The sequence below is a fragment of the Pituophis catenifer genome, unplaced genomic scaffold (assembly GCF_029215685.1).
Source record: "Pituophis catenifer annectens isolate HBS135680 unplaced genomic scaffold, rPitCat1.0.hap2 SCAF_8, whole genome shotgun sequence".
NCBI classification, from domain to species: domain Eukaryota; kingdom Metazoa; phylum Chordata; class Lepidosauria; order Squamata; family Colubridae; genus Pituophis; species Pituophis catenifer.
The window spans coordinates 54,178,770-54,200,793 of NW_027256888.1; the positions used below are offsets into that span (position 1 = coordinate 54,178,770).

Below are 22,024 nucleotides of genomic sequence, written 5' to 3' on the forward strand. Positions count from 1 at the left end.
TAGACAAGTTATTATACCAGTTTTTACTAAGTTTATATAGCGATTTCTTTAACATCTTTGTGAGCAAGGACATTTCAGATTCTTACACAGATTAAGGAATTGTGAATGATCTATATTAACTGCAAGTTAGTTATGTCTTCAAGATTAATTTTTCAACTTCTAACATAGACATCTCTTTGCTTCTTCGATGCACTCCATAAATATGCAAGTTGTAGAACCTTCCATGCTTAATAAGCAGGCCCTACCATAAAGGGGACAGGTGGCTTACTATCTTATTGTCTGAGCTATGGCCCTCTCCTGAGTAAAGTCTGCATCAACTGTGATGAATTAGGTGTCGTGTGATTTTGTAATGTAAACTGATATCCCCCAGGAAGTGAGCTGGTATCTCAGAACTCATTTCACTTGATTAGACTCTGTGTCTCCATGGTGGGTAGGCAAGTCTTTCATCTAATTTAGTCACACAGGACCACTTCAGCTCTCCACATCCCTGAGGCAAAGGAAGGAAAAAGATTTGTTTTCTTCAGTGACAGCAAAGAGGTTTAAGGCTGATCACTGGGCATAAGACAAGATTTTAAGCCTCAAGATTTTAGGACTGGGAGATAACATGCCAAACATCATCTTTACATCAGCAAATGTCAATTCTCTCTTTGCCCACTCAGTACTTAATAATGAATTAACAAAAGCAGTTTGTTACTCAATGAATATTAATTCAGTACCATAAGCAGCTCTTCCCTTCAAGGCTATTTTCCCTAAACAGTTATTAAATATAGTTTTCTAAATATAAATATGCTAATGTGCTATCACTTTATAATTTAAAAAAAATATTTTTTATTTTAGAGAAATTCTAAAGTGATCCATAGCCTTTGATTTAAGTTTGAATTCCACCTCCGACATAACTCTTTCCTGCTTTACCTTGGTTTGCTATTTTCAGTCCATCCTTGCATAAAGAGAACTTCTATACCTTTCCATTCAGAGGGTTCTTGTTAGAAATGTGAGATAAAATTTTACAAAAATATATATAGGACACAATGGCTTTGAGGCAGGATAAACTATACACTTAAAACAAACAAAACCTCTCTCTATATTTTTTACACAACTCCAAGACTCTTGATAGTAAATGAAGACAAAATGTCTTAAATTGAGGATCTATAAAAATCTTAATTCCTCAAGAAGGAAGACTGTGGTTCCTTTGTATTTAAATTCTTATTTATGAATAGTTTAAAATACAGTATTTTTCTCAAGAAGAAATGCAATATCTAATGTCCTGGCTGATGAATGGTGAGTAACTGACCAGCACTAGGTAGTTATCATGTTGAAATTTGTATCACCTTAAAATGATTGATTACAGCTATATAAGTCTGAAATCATTAAAGTTCCATGTTCTTGCTTTTCAACACAACTTCTGTATGTATACTACTTTTTTTTGGTCTTTTGCTTTCTCCAAAGATTTCAAAGCAATGGGGAAAAAAGTTTTCCTTCCTCCTCTTTTATCCTTACAGTCATTAAGGTATGATTATATCAAGTGATAATGAATTTAGAGCCTTTCCATTTTTTTAAAAAAAATAGAATTCTTTATTGGCCAAGTGTGATTGGACACACAAGGAATTTGTCTTTGGTGCATATGCTCTCAGTGTACATAAAAAGACAAGATACATTTGTCAAGAATCATAAGGTACAACACTTAATGATAGTCATAGGTACAAATAAGCAATCAGGAAACTATCAATATAAACCGTAAGGATACAAGCAGCAAAGTTACAGTCATGCAGTCATAAGTGGGAGGAGATGGGTGATAGGAATGCTGAGAAGACTAATAGTACTAGTAATGCAGACTTAGTGAATAGTTTGACAGTGTTGAGGGAATTATTTGTTTAGCAGAGTGATGGTGTTCGGGAAAAAAATGTTCTTGTGTCTTGGTGTCTTGGTGTGCACTGCTCTATAGCGTCGTTTTGAGGGTAGGAGTTGAAACAATTTATGTCCAGGATGTGAGGGGTTTGTAAATATTTTCACAGCCCTCTTTTTTACTTGTGTAGTATACAGGTCCTCAATGGAAGGCAGGTTGGTAGTAATTGTAGAGTGTAGAGTAGAGTGGAACCCAAACTTGAGCTAACACACTTCCACTAGTGAATAGGGCTTCCTTTTTCATTGCCCATCTTCAAGTTCTTGTGGTCTACAGAACAGTGTCCACTTTTTCACATTTATTTTTTTTAAAGAAAAATGAAATTTAATTGTAATTAAAACTGCAATTTAAAAAGTGCATGGGATAAAATATGAAAAATTTGGAAAAATCATTTGTTGCACAGATTTTGTTGAAAGTGTAAATAAATATATTCTAAAATATGCACTGTTTGAGTAAAAACTATTTTACTTTTTCTTTGGAACCTATTTTTATTGTCTATTATCACATGAAAAGACAGAGAGGCCAAATGAATGTCCATATTTTGTTGGGGAAGGGGGTCAGATAATACGAATAGAATAGAATAGAATAGAATAGAATAGAATAGAATAGAATAGAATAGAATAGAATAGAATAGAATAGAATAGAATCTGGAAGGGACCTTGGAGGTCTTCTAGTCCAGCCCCCTGCTCAAGCAGGAGGACCTATACCATCAGGCAAGTGACTGTCCAGTCCCTTCTTAAAAACCTCCCATGATTTTTGGAATAAGGGTGATTTAGAAATTCTCCATTTATACTCTAGTCTTCTACATTTCCAGATTAGTAAACTGAAATACATTTCCCAGTAAATATAGAGATATCCATGTAGCTTCTGCAATATAACCGTACACTAGCAATGTTTTAAATAAACAAAGAAATATACAGGCATGATTTCATTTCCATCCCAGGGCGCAAGAAAAATAAATAAATAAATAAATTCCTTCCATAAACTTCAACTTGGCTGCTTTGGTGCAAGTGCTGTCAAACATGCAGCACACAGAATTGCTGTGGCAGAGCATTTCTTTGCACAAATTGAACATCTGCCCTTGCAGAGGCAAGGTCATTGAACAGCAGAGCATTCTCAAAGTTGGGGTGGTATGTTAAGCTCTGTGATGCAGCCCATAATGGAGTGGAAGTTGTGAAGTGATTGCCTTTTACCATTCAAAAAAAAAAAAAAAAAACCTTTCAAGAAATCCATTTACACCTCTGATGTGAAAGACTGACGGAATATATTTCAATGATTTTAGTGGGAAAGAGGAAAAGGGAAAAAAAATCATGGCCTGACCCAAAATACTCATGCAAAGAATGGCTCTGCATAGCAGCAGTCACATCGGAACCTGCAAATGCACTTTTCTTTACAACGAGGATCATTTAACATGTCATATTTTAGAAAACCAGTTAGGCATTTCTAAAAGGAAAACTTGTAGCGAGAGATAACTTTTTACTACATCTTCTCTAGAAGATCAAACCAACTTATCTCGGTTTCAAATATTAACTTGGATACAGGAAAGAAAGATGGTTAGTTTTGAAAATATAATATGCTACTGATTTGCCAAACTAGTCAGTAGTGAAAACATAAATAAAGTAAAGCCACAAGAGTTAATTATTTAGCAATGAATCATTCTACTTTATTTTGTATTACTGCTTCCAAGATAATGGTGCCTAAAGCATGTAAGTAAGTGGTTAACCAGTGGACACTTGAAATGTGGACAGTTTTTTTCTAACACACATTCACACACACGTAAACATAATAAAAACACTGCAAAAAAAAAAAGACTTAAAAAATCCACTGTTATACATGGAGATAAGGAATGAATATTAATGCTATTTTCACTATTCACAGTGAATTGTAAACATTTCACATACAGTGACACATAGCCCATCAGAATCTCTGTTATCAGTGAAATGGGAGGCATAAAAATTTAATAAATAAATTAACAATAATAGTGTGATCATCTATTGGACGTGGTCTTTCACTTCTGGTGGTAAAGATAAGATGGTTAGCAATAACCTTCCACATTTAATGTTTACCATATATTTTGATGGTGTGCTAAGTGAATTTAAAGTCTTTCCTATGCTTTTGTTTCCCCCCAAAAATCAGTGGGAAACTGTGATGCTAATAATTATGTATTCATCACTGAATTTTACTACTCTTAATCTGAGGAGTTCTGGGGGATTTGAAAGGGATTTTGTGTACATTATCACTGCCAAATTTGTGTCTCTAGATATATTGGGGCCAGTGGTGAAATGTAAAATTTGTTACTACCGGTTCTGTGGGCGTGGCTTGGTGGGGGGGTGTAATGTGACTGGGTGAGTGTGGTCAACTTTTTTTTTTTTTTACTTTTAAAAGCATTTTTTCTGCAACCTCTTCAGCCGAAGAGGTTGTAAAAAAAATGCTTTTAAAAGGCTCTGACGATCCTAGCTGAGTTGCCTGATCGTCAGAGGTTTTTTCTTTTAAAAGCATTTTTTCAAAAAAAAAAAAAAAAGCCTCTGATGATCGGGCGGCTCAGCTGGGCATGGGGGAGGGGGAGCAGGGATTTTTGCTACCAGTTCTCCAAACCACCCGCCGCCATCGCTACCGGATCGGGCGATCCGGTCCAAACCGGGAGCATTTCACCCCTGATTGGGGCTGTAATCATCAAATTCTCTAAATGATACTTTTCCCATACCTGGAAGACACCATATTGGGGAAGGCAGGTCTTATATGTCTGATAGCAATAACAATAACATTTAGACTTATATACTGCTTACATATAAGTGCACACACATACACTTCTACTTCACAAGTTAAAGTATCTGCCAGTTTCTTTTCTGGGTGTGATTCAAGATTTATAGGACATTAAATGTGGTTACCTGAGGGACTGCCTGTCTCCCATAAAATCTGCCTGGCCAATTTGATCCTGTAGGATTGGCATGCTCCAGATCCTTTTAATTAAACAATGTCGTCTCTCAGAAACCTGTAACACTCCGTCTGTGTAGCAGTTGCCTGCCTTCTGGAATGGTTCCCCACAAGATCCAGATTTCCCCCATCCTGCTATTGTTTAGAACAGCCCTGATGACCAGGCTCTTCACCCAGGCTTTCACTGAGGGAGAGGGAAATCCCTGACCTCATTGTGCTTCACATTTAAAAAAAAGTTTTTATGTTTTATTGCAATTTTTTGTTTGTGCTGCCTAGAGTCATCGACAGCTAGATGGCATACAAGTTTGGTAATTTATTACTAACATTTGTTGTTTAAGAAAAAAAATTAAATTAGACAATTCTCAAAACCTGGTCTTTGGAAAAATGAATTTTAACCAGACAACAAGCAATATCCATCAAGTAATGGATATTATTACAAATATTTCAGATTACAGAGAATCCACAGTTTAATGATGGCAGTTGGGGCTGGAATTATCATTGCTAAGGATGTGTTCATAAAACATGATGTCACATGACCATGATGCTTAGCAATCGTAATCCTGACATTTCCAGTTCCATTATTAAGCAAGGACATCATTGGGGATCTCTTGATAGCTTTCCCATTGACTTTCCTTGTTGGAAGCCAGAAAGTTTGCAAATGGCAAACACGTGACTGTGGGACACTGCAATAATCCAAACTCTGAGCCTCCATTGTAAGTACCATTTGTTCAGTTGCAAGTTCAAATGATTGTAATGGAAACCACAGGAGTGCTACACAATCAACTTACTCTCTTGAAATCTACTCATCTTCAATTTAAAACAATGTGATCCGGCCGACAGCAGGAAAGAATCAGACAAAGGATAGATTACCTACAAAAAATAGTTGTCTTTTTTCTTTCCCTATTTCCCCATCACTGATTGGAGAGACTGGACAGGAAGAGATTTCAAGAGACTACTGGGCTACCAGCACAATCAAATTGCTTTCAGAGTGTAGAAGAGCAAACAGCATACTCTCTTACAATCTCTCACTGCATAATATCTCTGCTCTACAAAAGGAGAAAAAAAGAAGAATACAAGGCAACATGTATTAATTATAACGGGAATCAGGTGATTTAGGACAATGGGTTAATTAATTAATTACTCTGGGTACATTCCTCTTCCATTGGCATTCACTTTATTATAACCAAGATAATCTTCCACCCAATATAGCCTTATATCCGTTCATTGTTTACTTTATTGTGATTCTGCCTTAGATGCTCTGTTTGCCCAGAGGGGCTAAAAGCTGTGCTATCTATCCTTTTTACTGGTGCAAACTGAGAATTTAACCTGGCTTTGGAGGTTATTGTCTTCTTCATTGCTTATTTATGCTGTATCCCTGATGTGGGAAACACTGCTACAAACTGTTAAGTAATTGGAAGCTGTAAAATCAGTATACTTGTTCTTCATATTCCCAAGTCAAGATGTAACACTCTATACTTATGCTCTGCACATACACGTCTTTTCTTCTCAGCAGGTTGATGGGGAGAAATGGAGAGTATCTTTCATTGTGTTCCAGCAATCCCCCAAGAAATCTACTAGAAGGCATCACCACACTACCACCACCTGGTGTAAGATTCTCTTTAGTTTCCCTATTTTAAAGACATCTCTTTCTTTTTGTAGATCCAGTTACAATAACTGAGCCAGGGAGGGCTAAGGTAAGCAAGCCAGCAAGGCTTCTGAACACAGTAGCATTATTCTTCCAATATGGTCCCAACTGTGAGCTGTTAATATTTTCAATATGATGGAAACGTGACACAGCTACGTGGTATCGTCTTAAATAAGATCTGTAAATATTATTTTGCTGGTGTGTTTCATACTTTCAGTGATGCACTATGATTCAAAATAATTATGCTTAACTTAAAAAAATGATTTAATTTCTACAAACGTTTCTGAAAATTAAGTTGTTAGAGATAGACAATTTCCAGAATGGAAGTAGTTATTCTATTGATAGTGAGTTGCTGCTGATTCAAGGGTATCTTAAGCTGTTATGTTATTTCTCAGTATTTTGGTTCTGCCAGTTGACCTAAACAAATCTCTTACAAGTAATTATTAAATTCAAGTCCTGTTGTGTATTCAGCAGGACCTGTTTTTATCTAATTGTATGTTTAAGTATTGCCCTCACTGCAAACCTATGCTATCAACAACATAATTGAGGGTGGGCTTTGTGTATGTATTAATTCTATGCAATGATGTACGATATTAAAAGGTTTTATACAACTGGAGGACATGCTAGAGTCAGATTTGGCAATATTCAATTGTAGTCCTGTTAACACAGAAATAATGACTTCATTATTTTACCACCAAATGAATATGTGTAAGGGACCACTTCAACACAGGCATTCTTTTATAAATGCAAAAACCTTACAATCACATATCCTGTAGACAAATACATATCACAATATTTGAATGGGAGCCATTTGGGAGGTTTGTGGATAATAGAATGGGAGGTTTAAAAAAACCGAGGGGGCAGGGAAGCACAGAAACTTTTTGTATGCTAAGAAAACTTCACAAATAAGTTCATATAATTTTCCTGGAATCAAGTTCAAATCAGAGGCTTTATTTTTTTTCATTAAAAAAAGACTAAGAAGTGAAAAACTTTATCTGCCAGCAGAGGGCATATTCAACACACTTGATAATATTTTTCTTAAGCTAGTACTGCAACCCTAGAAATAAGAAACACTGAAATTTAACTATGTAAATTTTTACTGAACAATTGCCAGCTCTGACAGTGTTATTTAACTTTTCCCATTGCAGTTAGGAATTAATTTTCAAAAATCTTCTCCTATGCTTGGAGTTATATAAGTGCTCCAATTGCATTTGGCTAAATTTTGCTTTTCACCCAGCTATAGGCACCTTAGCTATTTAACAGTCTCTAAAGAGGATGTTTGATCAGATGTAACCCCACCCCCATGTCCACTCCTGCTCCAAGGGGGCAGATTATTGCAATTCAATCTGAGTGGACACCGCTTCCCTGGTGGAAGAGCAACGGAAACGCTGGGTCATGTTGTATTGTACTGCTCATTTTATGCTGACGCTCAGCAGGAGTTGCCTCCATTTTTAATCAAGCTCCCTGGTCATTTTAACTCTATTTACCTCCAGCTGTTACTATCAGAACAATCTGACTATATTTTGCTGAATATTGCTAATGATTGCTCCATCATCTATATGATATGTCTATGCTGCAATCTTTAAGTACTTAGATAGATCTTATATGGTCCCAACTATTTTACTTGTGGCTGTTTATCTATTGATTGTCTGTATTTATGCTTCAAGTTTATATGCATTTTACTGATATCTATTAACCTGTTTATATTCAAGAATTTGGATTTATATTTATTTATTTATGCTGATCAAGGACCATAACAAAACATTCATTCATCGCTTCAATAGTGAGTTATGCATTTGTAAAAACTGTACATGAACCATCATCAAAATATACACTATTTTGTGTAGTGACACACTATTAAATACTAATTTAAATGCTATTGTATTCTATCTTTCAAGTAGTATAGAAGTATCTTTTGTGTCTCTTTTCATTTATGTTCTTTTGTCATAAACACAGCCGTTTTAGAATTAAGCAGCATTAATAATGATTCTACTTATTTCCTTTGTATAATTTTTATGAGCAATCCCCTAAATGTTATATAGCTTTTTGGTTTCAGTTGACTCCAATATCACAGTTCTAATTAATGGAGATTAGATTTTTTTAGAAACAATTAAGTGGTAGATCCTTAATAAATAAAACAGATCATACAATGTGTGTGTGTGTGTATACAGGGGTGGATTCTACTTACCTTTACTACTGGTTCGCAAATGGGATCGCACGCGTGCCTTGCTTCTGATGACGATCACTGATGACAACATCCGAGGCAGTGGATGGAGCCTCGTGCTGGTTTTACTATAGGTTCTTGCGAACCGGTCCGAACTGGGGGCAACCCATCACTGTATGTATATGTATATGTATATGTATATGTATATGTATATGTATATGTATATGTATATGTATATGTATATGTATAAACTATCTGTCTCCATGCCAAAAATATAGATGGTCTAAGCTCCATACACTTTTTAGCCAGGATGTTTTTTAAATCTTCTAGACCATTTAATAACCATGAAATTTGCAAACAATTTCCCCATCTAAGCAGATTAATTATGTTTTGCTTCTAAATTTAGCCAAGGCTGACTACATGCTGCCACCTGCTGAAGCAAAATCATGATGTTCCAAGAAGCTATTTGGATTTTTTAACCCAGATTTAATTTTTTTTTCTTAAAACAGCATTATCTCAAAATTCATGTCATGGAAGGTTAGTTTTACCTTCCCAAATTTCTATGTGCATTTAGGTCCAGGCTTGTTCTTTCAGTCTTGGCCAACATAATTGTATGCTACCAAAGGCTGGACATCTAATTTTAATACTTTTATATTCAGCTTAGTATGTTAGGCTTTCAATGTATAAACACAAAGTGATACCAGGTTATGAAACTAAAATAAAGAATGTGGGTATTATTAAACACATGGCATTTACTCTCCATCAGACTAGGTTCTCTATTCAAAGGTAAAACCTTTGACTAACAACTCAAGCAACAATTTTTTTCTTTCTATTTCTTTTTAAAAAGATATGCCAGTAATTATTGTCCAAGCAAGTTTACTTGATAAGATAGACATGTAAGATTAAATCAATCCCTGTATAGTATGTACTTTCTGGTTTTAAATTTTCTTTTTCTTTTTGCTAGTGTTTAAAACAATGCTTTTAATGCAAATAAATAGAAATAATTATATAAGCCTTTAAAATATAAGTTCAGCACTTTGTCTGAAATGGTCCAGGGTTTTCTGCTTGAGCGGGATTGGACTAAAAGACCTCCAAGATCCCTTCCAACTCGGTTATTCTATTATACTCTCTCCTATCCCCAATGTGGATGAATTTTGTTCCTTCAATATTAGTTGTTCCCTTGCTTCAGAATATTTAGAATAATTTGAAGGAAGGTAAACAGATTAGGCATGGGATGTCAATCATGTGAGATAATGGTTGTTTGCATACATTCACAGCAGCTATACAGAAATTTGCTACATTATGGGTGATAAAACTTTTATTATAAGAGGAAATTAATATGAAATTCCTTAGAATAACTTGGTGGATGTAGCTAGATTTATACTAAGGAGGTACAATAGCATTTCTAAGAAAGCGGCTACTAGTATACAATACTACACTACTGAAAGCAAAATTATATTAACTTAGATTGTGGTTTTTATATTAGCTCTTTCTCTACTTCTAGAAAATAATGATTTTTATAAAAGAAAAAATAAACTGATATATCAATTTTGCTAACCAATACCTGGCAGAAACACTTAGGATTTGGTTGGTGTTTGTGTTAATACAGCTGTTTTTCTTGTAATAGTCAGATTAAGTATCACTAATTAACTTTTGAGGTTACAAAAATATAAAAATAAAATTATCTTCTACACTAGATGGTGCTATATTACTTTCAAGAAAATACATCTCAAGCTAAGAAGAAATTGTATAATGTTGATTTCATATTTGAACATTTACATTGGGATGTTAACCCATTATAAATGGTGACGAAGGCAATTCAATAAATGAAAATAATGTACTATAAAAAGATAATTAATGTTGGCAGAAATTTATTTTGTAGAAAGTGAAATATACTCCATTTCCAGTATGACTACTCATTATTTCCAAACCAGAGCATACAGCCTTTCTAAGCAAACAGTTATCATTGATAATCATTTGTCCTTTCTAATTTATAGCTAAGAAAAAAAATCTTTTAATATCTGCCTAATAAAATGAAGGTCACTCCCAACAGTATATTTTTAGAAACTAAATATATGCAAATTTTTCACATTTCAAGGTATCTATCATTGCCAAGCCAGTTTTTATTTTGCCACCATTAATACATTTATTTACAATTAGAACAGTCTAGCCTGAGTAGAATTGATTCTCATTAATACAAGGCAGTTATACAGCTAAAGTTATGCTAGTGGTGGGGCTATGCTAGGACTCAGAAAAGGCAGAAGGATATCAAATATACAACCACAAAAAGGATATTGACAGAACATCACAAATCAGTCTGTGAAGCTTTTCTAGCTATCCAGATGTGTAGAGGAAAATATGCCAAATAAGGATAGGGGCAGTAACAACATTCACTTCAGTCACACTGTGCTTGAAAACACTTTAGTGCATTTATACCCTCTCTTCTTTCTAGGAACTGATGGCAAAAATAGGCATGATTGCCTACCCTGAACAGCAGCAATGTTAACAGACAGAAACCAGCCAATATTAGGTGATGAGCATCAGTCTTTCATTGGGGTTTGAATTCTCCTATCTCCCCCATTTTAGCCTAACACACCAAACTCAGTATGATACTGGTACTGCATTTATCGTATTTTCAATAAAGAACAGCTGCCAAGATGCATACTGTCTCTCTCCCCAATGAGCATCTGAAGGAGCAAATTTTTATCTCTTTCATTATTGGGAGTACATTAACGTCCATCATTTCTTTTTTTCTTCTTTTTTCTTTGACATCTTTCCATCTATTACAGGATGAGGGTGTAGTAAACATTTTGCTCATGCAGAATTCGTGCCAGAATTTTCTGTGCATGAATTTTACTCCTTCAAAAGACAGTGCCACAAAAGTCTCTTAGCTATCCCTAGGCTGTTCCGGCTTTTAATATCTCTCCCACATTAGTACTATTATGGTTTGCACGGTCTGGTTCCTTCTCTGTACAAACTGCAGCTTACTATCATTTGTCAGTGTGGCTCTTAGTTGATGAATTTATCACCCTGTTTTCAGGAATATGGAAGGTACTTCTATTTCCATTATTTTCTATTTGTGCGTCTTGCATGAGCTGAGCTAAGCAAATACTGGATATGTCAGCAATTCCATTAATCAATGATCATCAGTCCTGGAACAATTCAAATAGTCTACTGATCAGTAAAATACTTCCTTAACTGTTATGTTAAAATAAAAATACCATAGTTTAGCTGTACTGTTCCCATTCATAAATGAACTGCATGGTCATTGCATATAGTCATGGTCACAAAAATGTATATTCAAAAAGTTAAATGCATTTATACTCTATCTCAAATTAAGCTCTGTTTCAATCAATTTTTCTATTCCCCCAAGTAAAGGATAAACCAGAAGATTAGTTGATTAATTCATCAGTATTTCTGCTGCAACCCACCTTTTTGTTAGTCTGTGTTAAAGAAGCAAAACTAACAAAGAATATGTATTTCAACATCATCCAAAGCCTGGACACAAATGTACCAAATAGAAACCAAAATCGCATCATCTAATAAATGAATGTGAATATTTAGTGATGAAAAGAGAAGACCAAGAAAAAAAGGTAGCTCTCTTGAAACGTCTAAAAGGAAGTTACACAAAAGAAGTTCCAGACTTATTATTCCAGTGGGCAAGTCTCAAAAGTAAGGATTTAAGTTACAGAAGGGGAAATTCCACTTGAACATAATAACAAATTCTTAATAATCGAAGTAGTTCATCAATTGATGGTAGCCTCTCCTTTGCTGAGTGTATTCACAGATTGGACTATAATCTGTTTGGGATGCTTTAATCTGGGCTTCTGCTGTGAGCGTTGAAATTAATGGCCTAAAAAGTCTCTTTCAGCTACACCACTCTATGGCTGCAATATCACCCAATCAGTGAAGGTATCCATATGAGAAACAGCAGAATAAACCCTCTAAGTTCAACTGAAAAAAAGAGCTTTAGAGTATTGTTACATTGAGCTTATCTGCTGCTAAAAGCATATACAAAATTGAGCTATTTGACTTCTGGTGATAAATGTTACCTTTTCTAGCACAGAGAAAAATATAACACAGTTAAAAGCCTATTGGCTTCTAAAAGCAAGCATTACATCTGAGTCTTATGTGTGATTTACTAAGAAATCAACACTATTTATCATTAACATGTGAGTAATCAGTTTTTTCACATTTCACTACAAATAGTAAAACTGATTTATTCATTTTTTAAAGCAAAGTTAAACACTTTTTTCCCTACTGATATCAGTTAAGAACTGTTCAAGCACTCCAACTACAAATAATGCAGGGCAGCAGCACAGGGTGATTTGAAATCCCCTTTTTGGAATTAAGTGACTCTGATTTCAAAAAAGAGAAAACAAACCTCACACTATGGTAATCTATATTTGTGTTGCTTGGGCTCTTTGCCTGCCTGTCTGGCCCCACATCATCAATTATGAATAGCTCTGTACAGCTGTAGCAGTACCAAGTGTCATGGGTTCGTCAGGGATTTTTTGAAAAAAAAGAACAAAAACCACAGCTTTGCCATTTGATTGTGTCTTCTTTAGTTTTTTTTTTTTTTTAATAATAATCTGGACATTTAAAAAAAACAATGGATTATTTTTAAAAAGGTTATAAGGTTCTAAAGATTTTAATAGTTCTTTTGTTAAGGAAGAAAACAAAGATGAACTTTTTAAAATATTGTGACTCTGCAAAAAAAATACACAATTATCTTCTTTTGCATTATGATATTTTAATTTTTTTAAAAAAAAATGTGGTTGAAGGGAATCAGATGTAAACATAACCAGATCTTTCTGAGGAAAGAAAGGAAATATTTCCATATATTATATTTTTAGAGAGACATAAAACATCATGAGAAGAAGATAAAACTCAGTCTGAAATCAGGCAGTGCTAAAGTCAACTTTTATAAATAAATATCCAAAAAAGCTACTTTTAAATAGTCTTTTAAATGAAATGTTTATTTTAAAAAGTGCTTAACAAATGCTAAATAATTAAACTACGAAAATATTAAGATGTCATCAAGATTCTGCCAATATCCTTCAATAATTACATCTTTTTCCCAATTTCCTATCATTATTCTAAATATATTTCCACAGCTATCACAACTGTAACGTTACAAGAGATATAATCTCATGTTTTATACACAGAATGCACCAGCTGGTACGTTACAAATTTATATCCTGTATCTCTTGAGAATACACAGATTTGCAGAAACTACATTTCCACAGCACTCATTCTCTTCAAATTTATTGAAATCTGGTATAAACTAAAACTTTAGCTGCTTTTTTTTCTTTAAATAAACTTCAAGAGATATTTCATACTACATTTGCATAGTATTACAGAACTACTTTGGAACTGTACTATTTTCCAGTGAGAATTAATATATAACTATATGACAAATTTTCAAAAAGCCTGTTATTTCAGCATTTATAAATACACTTGAAAAATTGAATGTAATTCAGTACTTTGGGCAATTATATTTGCTATGATTTTTCACTGATGGCATTGAGTAAAATGTGTGATCAGCAACATAGATAAAACATATTTTAAAGATACTTTGTAGATATTTCCATGATCAGTTCAGGAGAATGAAGACAATTAAATATATGTATTGATATCAGAAACTCTTATAAAAAGAAACATTACCACTTTTAGTGGTTAATAGGAATGCAACCTGAAAAGTCACCAAAGGAACATAGCTTAGAAATCCTAATAGACTGGCAAACCTGGGAACAGAAAACCAGGAAGAAAAACTGATTTATTGTTTAACATTAATGGGAGCAGTGCTCAATAAAACAAAATAGTCATTCATGCATTCTCAACTCCCAGGAAAGGCTCTGTATGGAAGGAGACCGCAATAGAAAAACAAGCTTGCAGCACAAGTAGGTTTCTACATATGTAACTGCATACAAATTACGGTACCTTGGTCCATGAAGCTCTTCTCAGTATGTTACTTACATATATGTTTGATTACAACAGACATAATTCTCAGACAGCATGATGTGAGTTGTAGCCTAACACAATGGTACCAAATAGAATGGTAGGACATACCGGATAGGAGAATAAAACAGGCTTATTTTAACTTAGAAATTGGGGGTCTAAAATTTATTTCACATTTTCTTTCTTTTCAGGGCAAATTATTTTTACAATCTCATATTCATTTACCATCCCCCAATACAAGAAATTTAATATTTTATGAGAAATTGAAGATTGTCCATAAACTATTCTAAGTGACTATCTGTAAATCAATATACTTCCTTTTAATTTATTGCTGCAAAAATTGGCGCTGGTATATTTCATAATATTTCTCTGAGAAAGCAGAAGCTACATCACTTCTAATCATTATCTAAGACCTAAAATTCACTGCCCTGACAGCATTCACATTGGTCTCTGTATTTTGTGTAAAACTTATATTCGGAGTCTAAGGATTCTTTTCATACTATATTAAATTAAGCAGTATGCAAGTAAGGACTTCTCTTTATTTTTACTTTAAATATGTAAAGTTGTTGGCTGAATTGGAACCACCTGAACACAGAAAGATTGTTTAAAATTTCACTCTAGACATTTTTGAGATTCATCTGTCTGTCAAAATGAATTCCCCTTCCCCTTCCCCTTCTTTCTGTACCACAACAAGGATTTCAGCAGGAATTTCAGGAAAAGTTTAAATCTCTTCCTAATGTGCAGTGGCACAAATCAGTATAGCATATATTTTCTTGAAGGTTAAAAAGCAGAACACTCCGCTACATGCTACATATTTAATGTTAAGGAGAGCTTGACCCTAAAATGATTTTCTGATCATGCAGGAATGAAACATTATGATTCACATATTGTTTCCTATTTGTTAAGGTGTAGTATTACTTATAAGTTGTGAATGATTTCAAGATATTTTTGAGAAGTGCACAAATAGCTATACATTACCAGCTGCATTGCCTGTGATTAAAATCTATTAATTTAGAAAAATCCACATAGGTTAAACCATGACAAATAAAACAATTTTTAATGTTTTTGGGTTGAGAAATAAAATATAATATATAATAATAAATCCATTCTACAAAATCTTTCCATCTTCTCAGAAAAGTCCAGTTCATTGCTCATCCATTCCATCCTCTCTGGGTTTTCGGTATTGGTGGCCCTTTCAGCTTTCTCTATCAAGTCTGCAATTCTCAAACAAGTCTTTTGTATTTTTCCTATCCTACAATTGGCTCAGAGTGATATATTTCCATTTCCAATGTATAATTCTATCAACTTTGTGTTCTAGGTGAGGTAATAGCGATTGGCAAAATAATATCTGGTAAGCTATATGACTAAGCAGCTGGAATGAAATGAAGTGTATTCTGATAGATTTTAAAATTGCCATATAATTGCCACCAAATTGAATTCCAAATATGTAACTTTGTAACACTTTATACATACAGAAATTAAATTTAGTTGGACTAGTTTTAAGGTTTAATAAAATATCTAAAATGTTATTAAAAATTCCAAAAATAATTATATGATATAATTATATAGCATTAAAAAATCTCTAAACATATATAAAATATCTAGATGGTACTTAGTAGAACAATAATAATTAATAAATGCAGTATGGTTATCAGAACATTTAATCACCAATATTAAAAATATATCCTATAGGATTACTTATTTTTTATTCTACTACACATGTTCAAGACCTGTTAATCAAACTTACTACACCCTTGATAGATTTTAAATCACCACTAATAGAATAGAATAGATTAGAATAACAAGAGTTGGAAGGGACCTTGGAGGTCTTCTAGTCCAACCCCTTGCCCAGGCAGGAAACCTTACATCACTTCAGACAAATGGTTATCCAACATCTTCTTAAAAATTTCCAGTGTTGGAGAATTCACAACTTCTGCAGACAAGTTGTTCCACTTATTAATTGTTCTTACTGTCAGGAAATTTCTCCTTAGTTCTAAATTGCTTCTCTCCTTGATTAGTTTCTACCCATTGCTTCTTGTTGTACCCTCAGGTGCTTTGAAGAATAGTTTGACTCCCTCTTCTTTGTGGAAAAATAATATTCAATAAATGTTTAATACTTTTGAATGGAATAACTACCAATACCTTCAACTATTAATCATAGGAAAAGGATAGTCAGGAGAAACAAGCAACATTTTTGAGAAATAACATGATATATATGTATCTGTACTGCAGATTTTCCAATTTTTTAGTATATCTTTTTGTTGTTGCTGCTGCTGCTATCGGGAGATGTTTTAGGTTTCTTTTAGGGTTTACAATACAGTTTTCATATGATTCCAATTCCAAATGGAAACACCCAAGGAGAGAAAGAGGCTGGTTATTGCATATTAATGAGATATTGTGGTATTAATGAAAAATCTTGTCAATCCCTGACCTACGATACAACCATACTATTTATTATAGTATTTATTTCTTCCCAATCCCTTCCTGAGCATTTTGAAACAATCTACAACCACTTCATTAGATCTAGAAGTACTACAAGGGTGGGTTCTAAAATTTTTTACTACCGGTTCTGTGGGCATGGCTTATTTTGTGGGCGTGGTTTGATAGTCATGTGACAGTTCTTTGGGATTTAGCAGAGTCTACGAGGCTTTTAACTGCTTGCAGAGCTGTACCGGTCTACCCATTTGTTCTTGGAGTGTTCCGGTCTACTCATTTGTTTTTGGAGGCACCAGTCTACCCATTTGTTTTTGGAGGCACCGGTCTACTCATTTGTTTTGGAGGCACCGGTCTACCACCACACTGCTTTTTAACACTGATCAGCTGTAGGGCAGCCCTTTGAAGCCCCGCGGCAAGAGTTTAAGAGTTTTTTTTCTAACCGATCAGTTGGGACTCGGGAGGCAGCGAATAGATTGGGGCCAGGGCCAAATAAAAGGTAAGAATAACATGGGGGGGGGGAGGTGGGAGGGCCCAGCTCCCGAACAAAGAGAACCGGTTCGGTGACATCATATCGTCACTGCTACCGGCTCGGCCGAACCGGGCTGAATTGGGAGGAACCCACCACTGAAGTGCTAGGTCACACAGAAAATATAATGAGCCCATCAGTGCTCTCTTGAAAAATGTGAACACTGTTTAAGCTATCACTGGTCCTGGTACAAGAGAAATTATTCATTCCATACACAGAAAAGGGGAAAAATAATATCATTGGTAATATTCTCTTATCTGCATATCCATTTCTGTACATGTATGTATGGCTATTAGCAATTTTTTTAAAAATAGAGTAGCTGTTACAAGGAAATGTTTTCTGGCGGTAAAGACATCATGATTCTTACATTTAAAAATGACTTGCAAGCTGTGAAGATGAATTCACAGCAAGTTAATAACTTTGCAGCCAGACACTTTTCCCAATAGCTATAATTATAATTTCATATTGCTGAGATATCAAAAATGGAAGAATTTTTTTTAGGGAAGGTTGTTGCTCTGCACTCTCAGAAAGCTCTAGAGGAAGTATATCACCTGGACCCTTTTCTGGTTTCTGGCCTGGATGTGGATCTAAAGCATTGATTGCATTTCATTCCATTTCCATGATACCTGAGACCAGATGTGCCCCTTCTAAAACCAAGACACACCACATACAGTACTCAGGCTTTGGCTTCTTCCTGACTATTGTGATCTGCTCTACAGAGGGACAGCATATTCAGAATATTCAGAAGCTGTAAGTATACCTTGATATGCAAATGATAAACCTTAGCTCTGTGAGGTGCACTGATTCCCAATATGCTTCCTGGTGGTATTTACTATTACGGTGGTCAATAATAAAATACTCCATGGCATAGGGCTATGTCATTTGAGGGATCACTTCTCTGCAATAGTCTCTACCCAACCTTTTATATCCAACAGATGGAACATGCTGTGCTATGGTCCCATCAATTAGAAAATGCCATCTTGTGAAACTCAGAAAATGTGCCCTTTCTGAAATATCACCAAAGGTTAGGTGACCTCTGACCTTCTGGAAAGCACTTGCTGTTTTCCCATGTATGAGGTTTGGGAAATTAGGTGACTCCATTATATACTGATTGTATTAATCATATGCTTTTTGCTCTGATTACAGGTAGTTCTAGATTTATGGTTACAATTGGGATTAGAATCTTGGTTGCTCAGATAAGAGGTTGTTAAATTAGATATCCTGGCTCTCCTAGTTGAAGTTATTAAGTGATTGCATAGGTTCTTAAGCGAAGTGTAGGGGTGGAGGAGGCCCTAGATGCCTTGACTGGCTACAGGGGTCAGCAATATGTGAAATTGCTCCACTTACCTTTTGTGCCCAGTCAATGCAAGGCACACCCTTCCTACAAAGACTGCTTCACACCATTCCCAAAGTTAGTGGGGTGGGATGCATGATTTTAAGCTCTATTTCTGCACCCCATGAAAGGATGTAGGATCTCCTCCATACATAGATTGAAACTCTTCCAGTGAGGTGCAAAAAGGAAGCTTAAATCACGAAGATTTCTGGTTCTTTGTTGTACCCCATCAGAAGAGTCCCTTTCTGTGCACGGAAGAGAGCTGACATCGTTCCACGTGGTGCAGAAAAGGAGTTTGAATCAATATGTTTAATGGGGTGCAGAAGTGAAGCTTAAATCATAAAGATCTAAGTTCCATTTATGAACCCCACCAGAGGCAGTCCTTTCAGCCAGTCCCTATAGATGACAGGCAGTCCTCTCAGCAGGAATCAACTGCTTGCAATGTTTCCTGCCGGCTTCCCATTGGCTTTCTGGGGAACCTGTGAGAGAAGATTGTAGATGGCGATCATATTTGGGCAGGGCACTTGGTAACTAGCTGTAAGTGTGAACAAGTTGCCAGGTGTCCAAAATGTGATCATGTGACCGTGTGGTGGAGCCTGGTGCAACATTTTATGGTGGCCGGAAACAGCTTTCCAAAATCATCGTAACCACGAATGGTCATAAAACAACCAGTCGTAAATTAAGGACCATCTGTATTACCTTTTTTGTTGTTTATTTTATTGTCTATTATTTTACTTTTACTTTTTTTAAACTTCCTTTTTCTTTATTGTTGTATGCCACCTAGAATAGCCCAAATAAATTTAATAATAGAGGCAAATAAATTTAATAATAATAATTGATTTTATTTCATTATTGTATTGATATTTTCATTCAATTTGCTGCCAGTTGCATTTGCAAGATTAGTAGCCATATAAATAAAATTAAGGAAATCAACGAATAATAGATTATTGGGCATCTAAACAATGCTTGAGTTGACATGAGTAAAGGTTGCTGGCACTATTCTGAGGTGGGAAGAAATATCCAAGAACCAGGAAATAGGAAGCAGAAAATGCTCCTGCACTTTAGTGAAAACGGATGTCCACAATTTTTGCAGTGCCTTCATATTTCAAAGAAAATGCCAGTTTTGCTTCTATATAAAATCAATTGCCATAGAAGCAGGAAAATAGACAAAATAAAACTCAATCAGACAGGTTTCAGGCTGGACATTTCCCATTTCTTAACATTCTTTTTAAATTTCAATGCCCAAAATGGAATAGATTGTTATTATTCATGATCCATTCGTGTTATCTAGGAATAAATGACACTGTGTAGTAAATTTGTTTAAGAGTCTATTCTTCTTCTTCTAGGATTTCATAAATGACTAACATATTAAATAAAATTTAAAGAATTAATTTAATCTGATATGTAAGCTATAAAAAATTGAAGAGCTGGATGTTCCCTCAGCCTGAATGTCCTCAGGTCCACTGGTTGGGTGAGTCCGCCAATATGATTGTTTTTTAATGGTTTGAAATGGGTTTATCTCTAGGTGCTATTATTCTATTCTTATTTTTATTGTTTACATTAGGTTTTTGATCTTATTAGCCACCCAGAGTTATCAAAGCAGAATGGCCAGCAATATAAATGATTAAACTAACTAGCTAACTAACTAACTAACTAACTAACTAACTAACTAACTAACTCTGATAAAGACTATCAGGCTATTTTCATTCCTTTCCTCCTTCTCATAGTATGCCTGGTGTCATAGTGTATCGCAGAGAGATATTTTCAAATATTCATTAGTGTATGACTGTAACCATTTGTTCCTACTTATCTTACATTTGAATTCACAATCTGTGATATGCCATGATTATCACCATATATAAATATTGACCTCTGCCATATATCGGGACTTTGGTCAATAAAGACTTTCACCATTTTTTTTTGCAAGATAAAGAAACTGTAGACACTACAAGTACATTCCTGCGACATGCAGCATTTCAGTTTTGGTCAATATTCCAAAAGCAAAAATGCCTAATTTTCTCACCGTATTCTATATAACATATGACCTCTAATTTAGGAAATATCTTGCAAGTCAATTATTGCAACTAATATCGCCATTAACCCACCAATTTACGATGAATGCAATATATTGCATGACTAGGTTCAACTCTAATATTCCCTGGTATTTATTTCACTATCTTCATTCCAGATCTTTCCCTGAGCCACATAAACTGCCTTTGCCCAAATAGCAATAGCAATAGCAATAACACTTAGACTTATATACTGCTTCACAGTGCTTTACAACCCTCTCTAAGCAGTTTACAGAGTCAGCATATTGCCCCCCAACAATCTGGGTCCTCATTTTACCAACCTCAGAAGGTTAGAAGGCTGAGTCAAGCTTGAGCCTGGTGAGATCTGAACTGCCAAATTGCAGGCAGCCGGCAGTCAGCAGAAGTAGCCTGCAGTACTATACTCTAACCACTGCGCCACCGTTTTTGTTGAGTCAGCCACCAATGTCTCCCAAAGTGCCCTTTATCGAATCTAAACAATAACAGTAGGATATTGCAAACAAAATGAGAATGTAAGAAAACGATGGATGGATGGATAGATGGATGAATGGATGGATGGATGGATGGATGGATAGATAGATAGATAGATAGATAGATAGATAGATAGATAGATGCAGCTAGGCAGACAGAGACAGACAGACAGACAAAACATTTCACAATTTAGATTTTTATGATGGATACTAAACAGTGAGCTTATTTGTCACGTACAGGCATAAAATTACAGATAATATTCTGAAGGAAAGGAACTGAAGTAACACTGCAGATTTGAATCAAACTTTAAAGAGAATTTATTTATCTGATTTATATAGTCACCTATCTCAATTGCATGATTTTAGGAGGGTTGTAACAATTTCAAAACACAAAGAACAATACAACTATCCCAATAAAAAGCATATAAAAACAATCCACAGCCAAGGTCTAAAAACAATCCACACTCACAGAACCACTATATAGGTTCCACTAAACATCCCATTCTCCACCACTGATGGCACAGCTACATCTTTAGAGCCTTGGAGAAGCTCAAGAGAGTTGGGAAAAGATTCTCCTTCTGGTCCCACTGGATTATATTTTCCAAAA

The 22,024-nt window shown here is 34.9% G+C and overlaps 1 protein-coding gene across 1 annotated transcript in view; it reads right to left on the reverse strand.

Moving 5' to 3' along the window:
* SLC10A7 (solute carrier family 10 member 7) overlaps positions 1-22,024 on the reverse strand; it is a 145,165-nt gene that overhangs the window by 44,302 nt on the left and 78,839 nt on the right. The gene's annotated exons all lie outside the window — the stretch shown is intronic.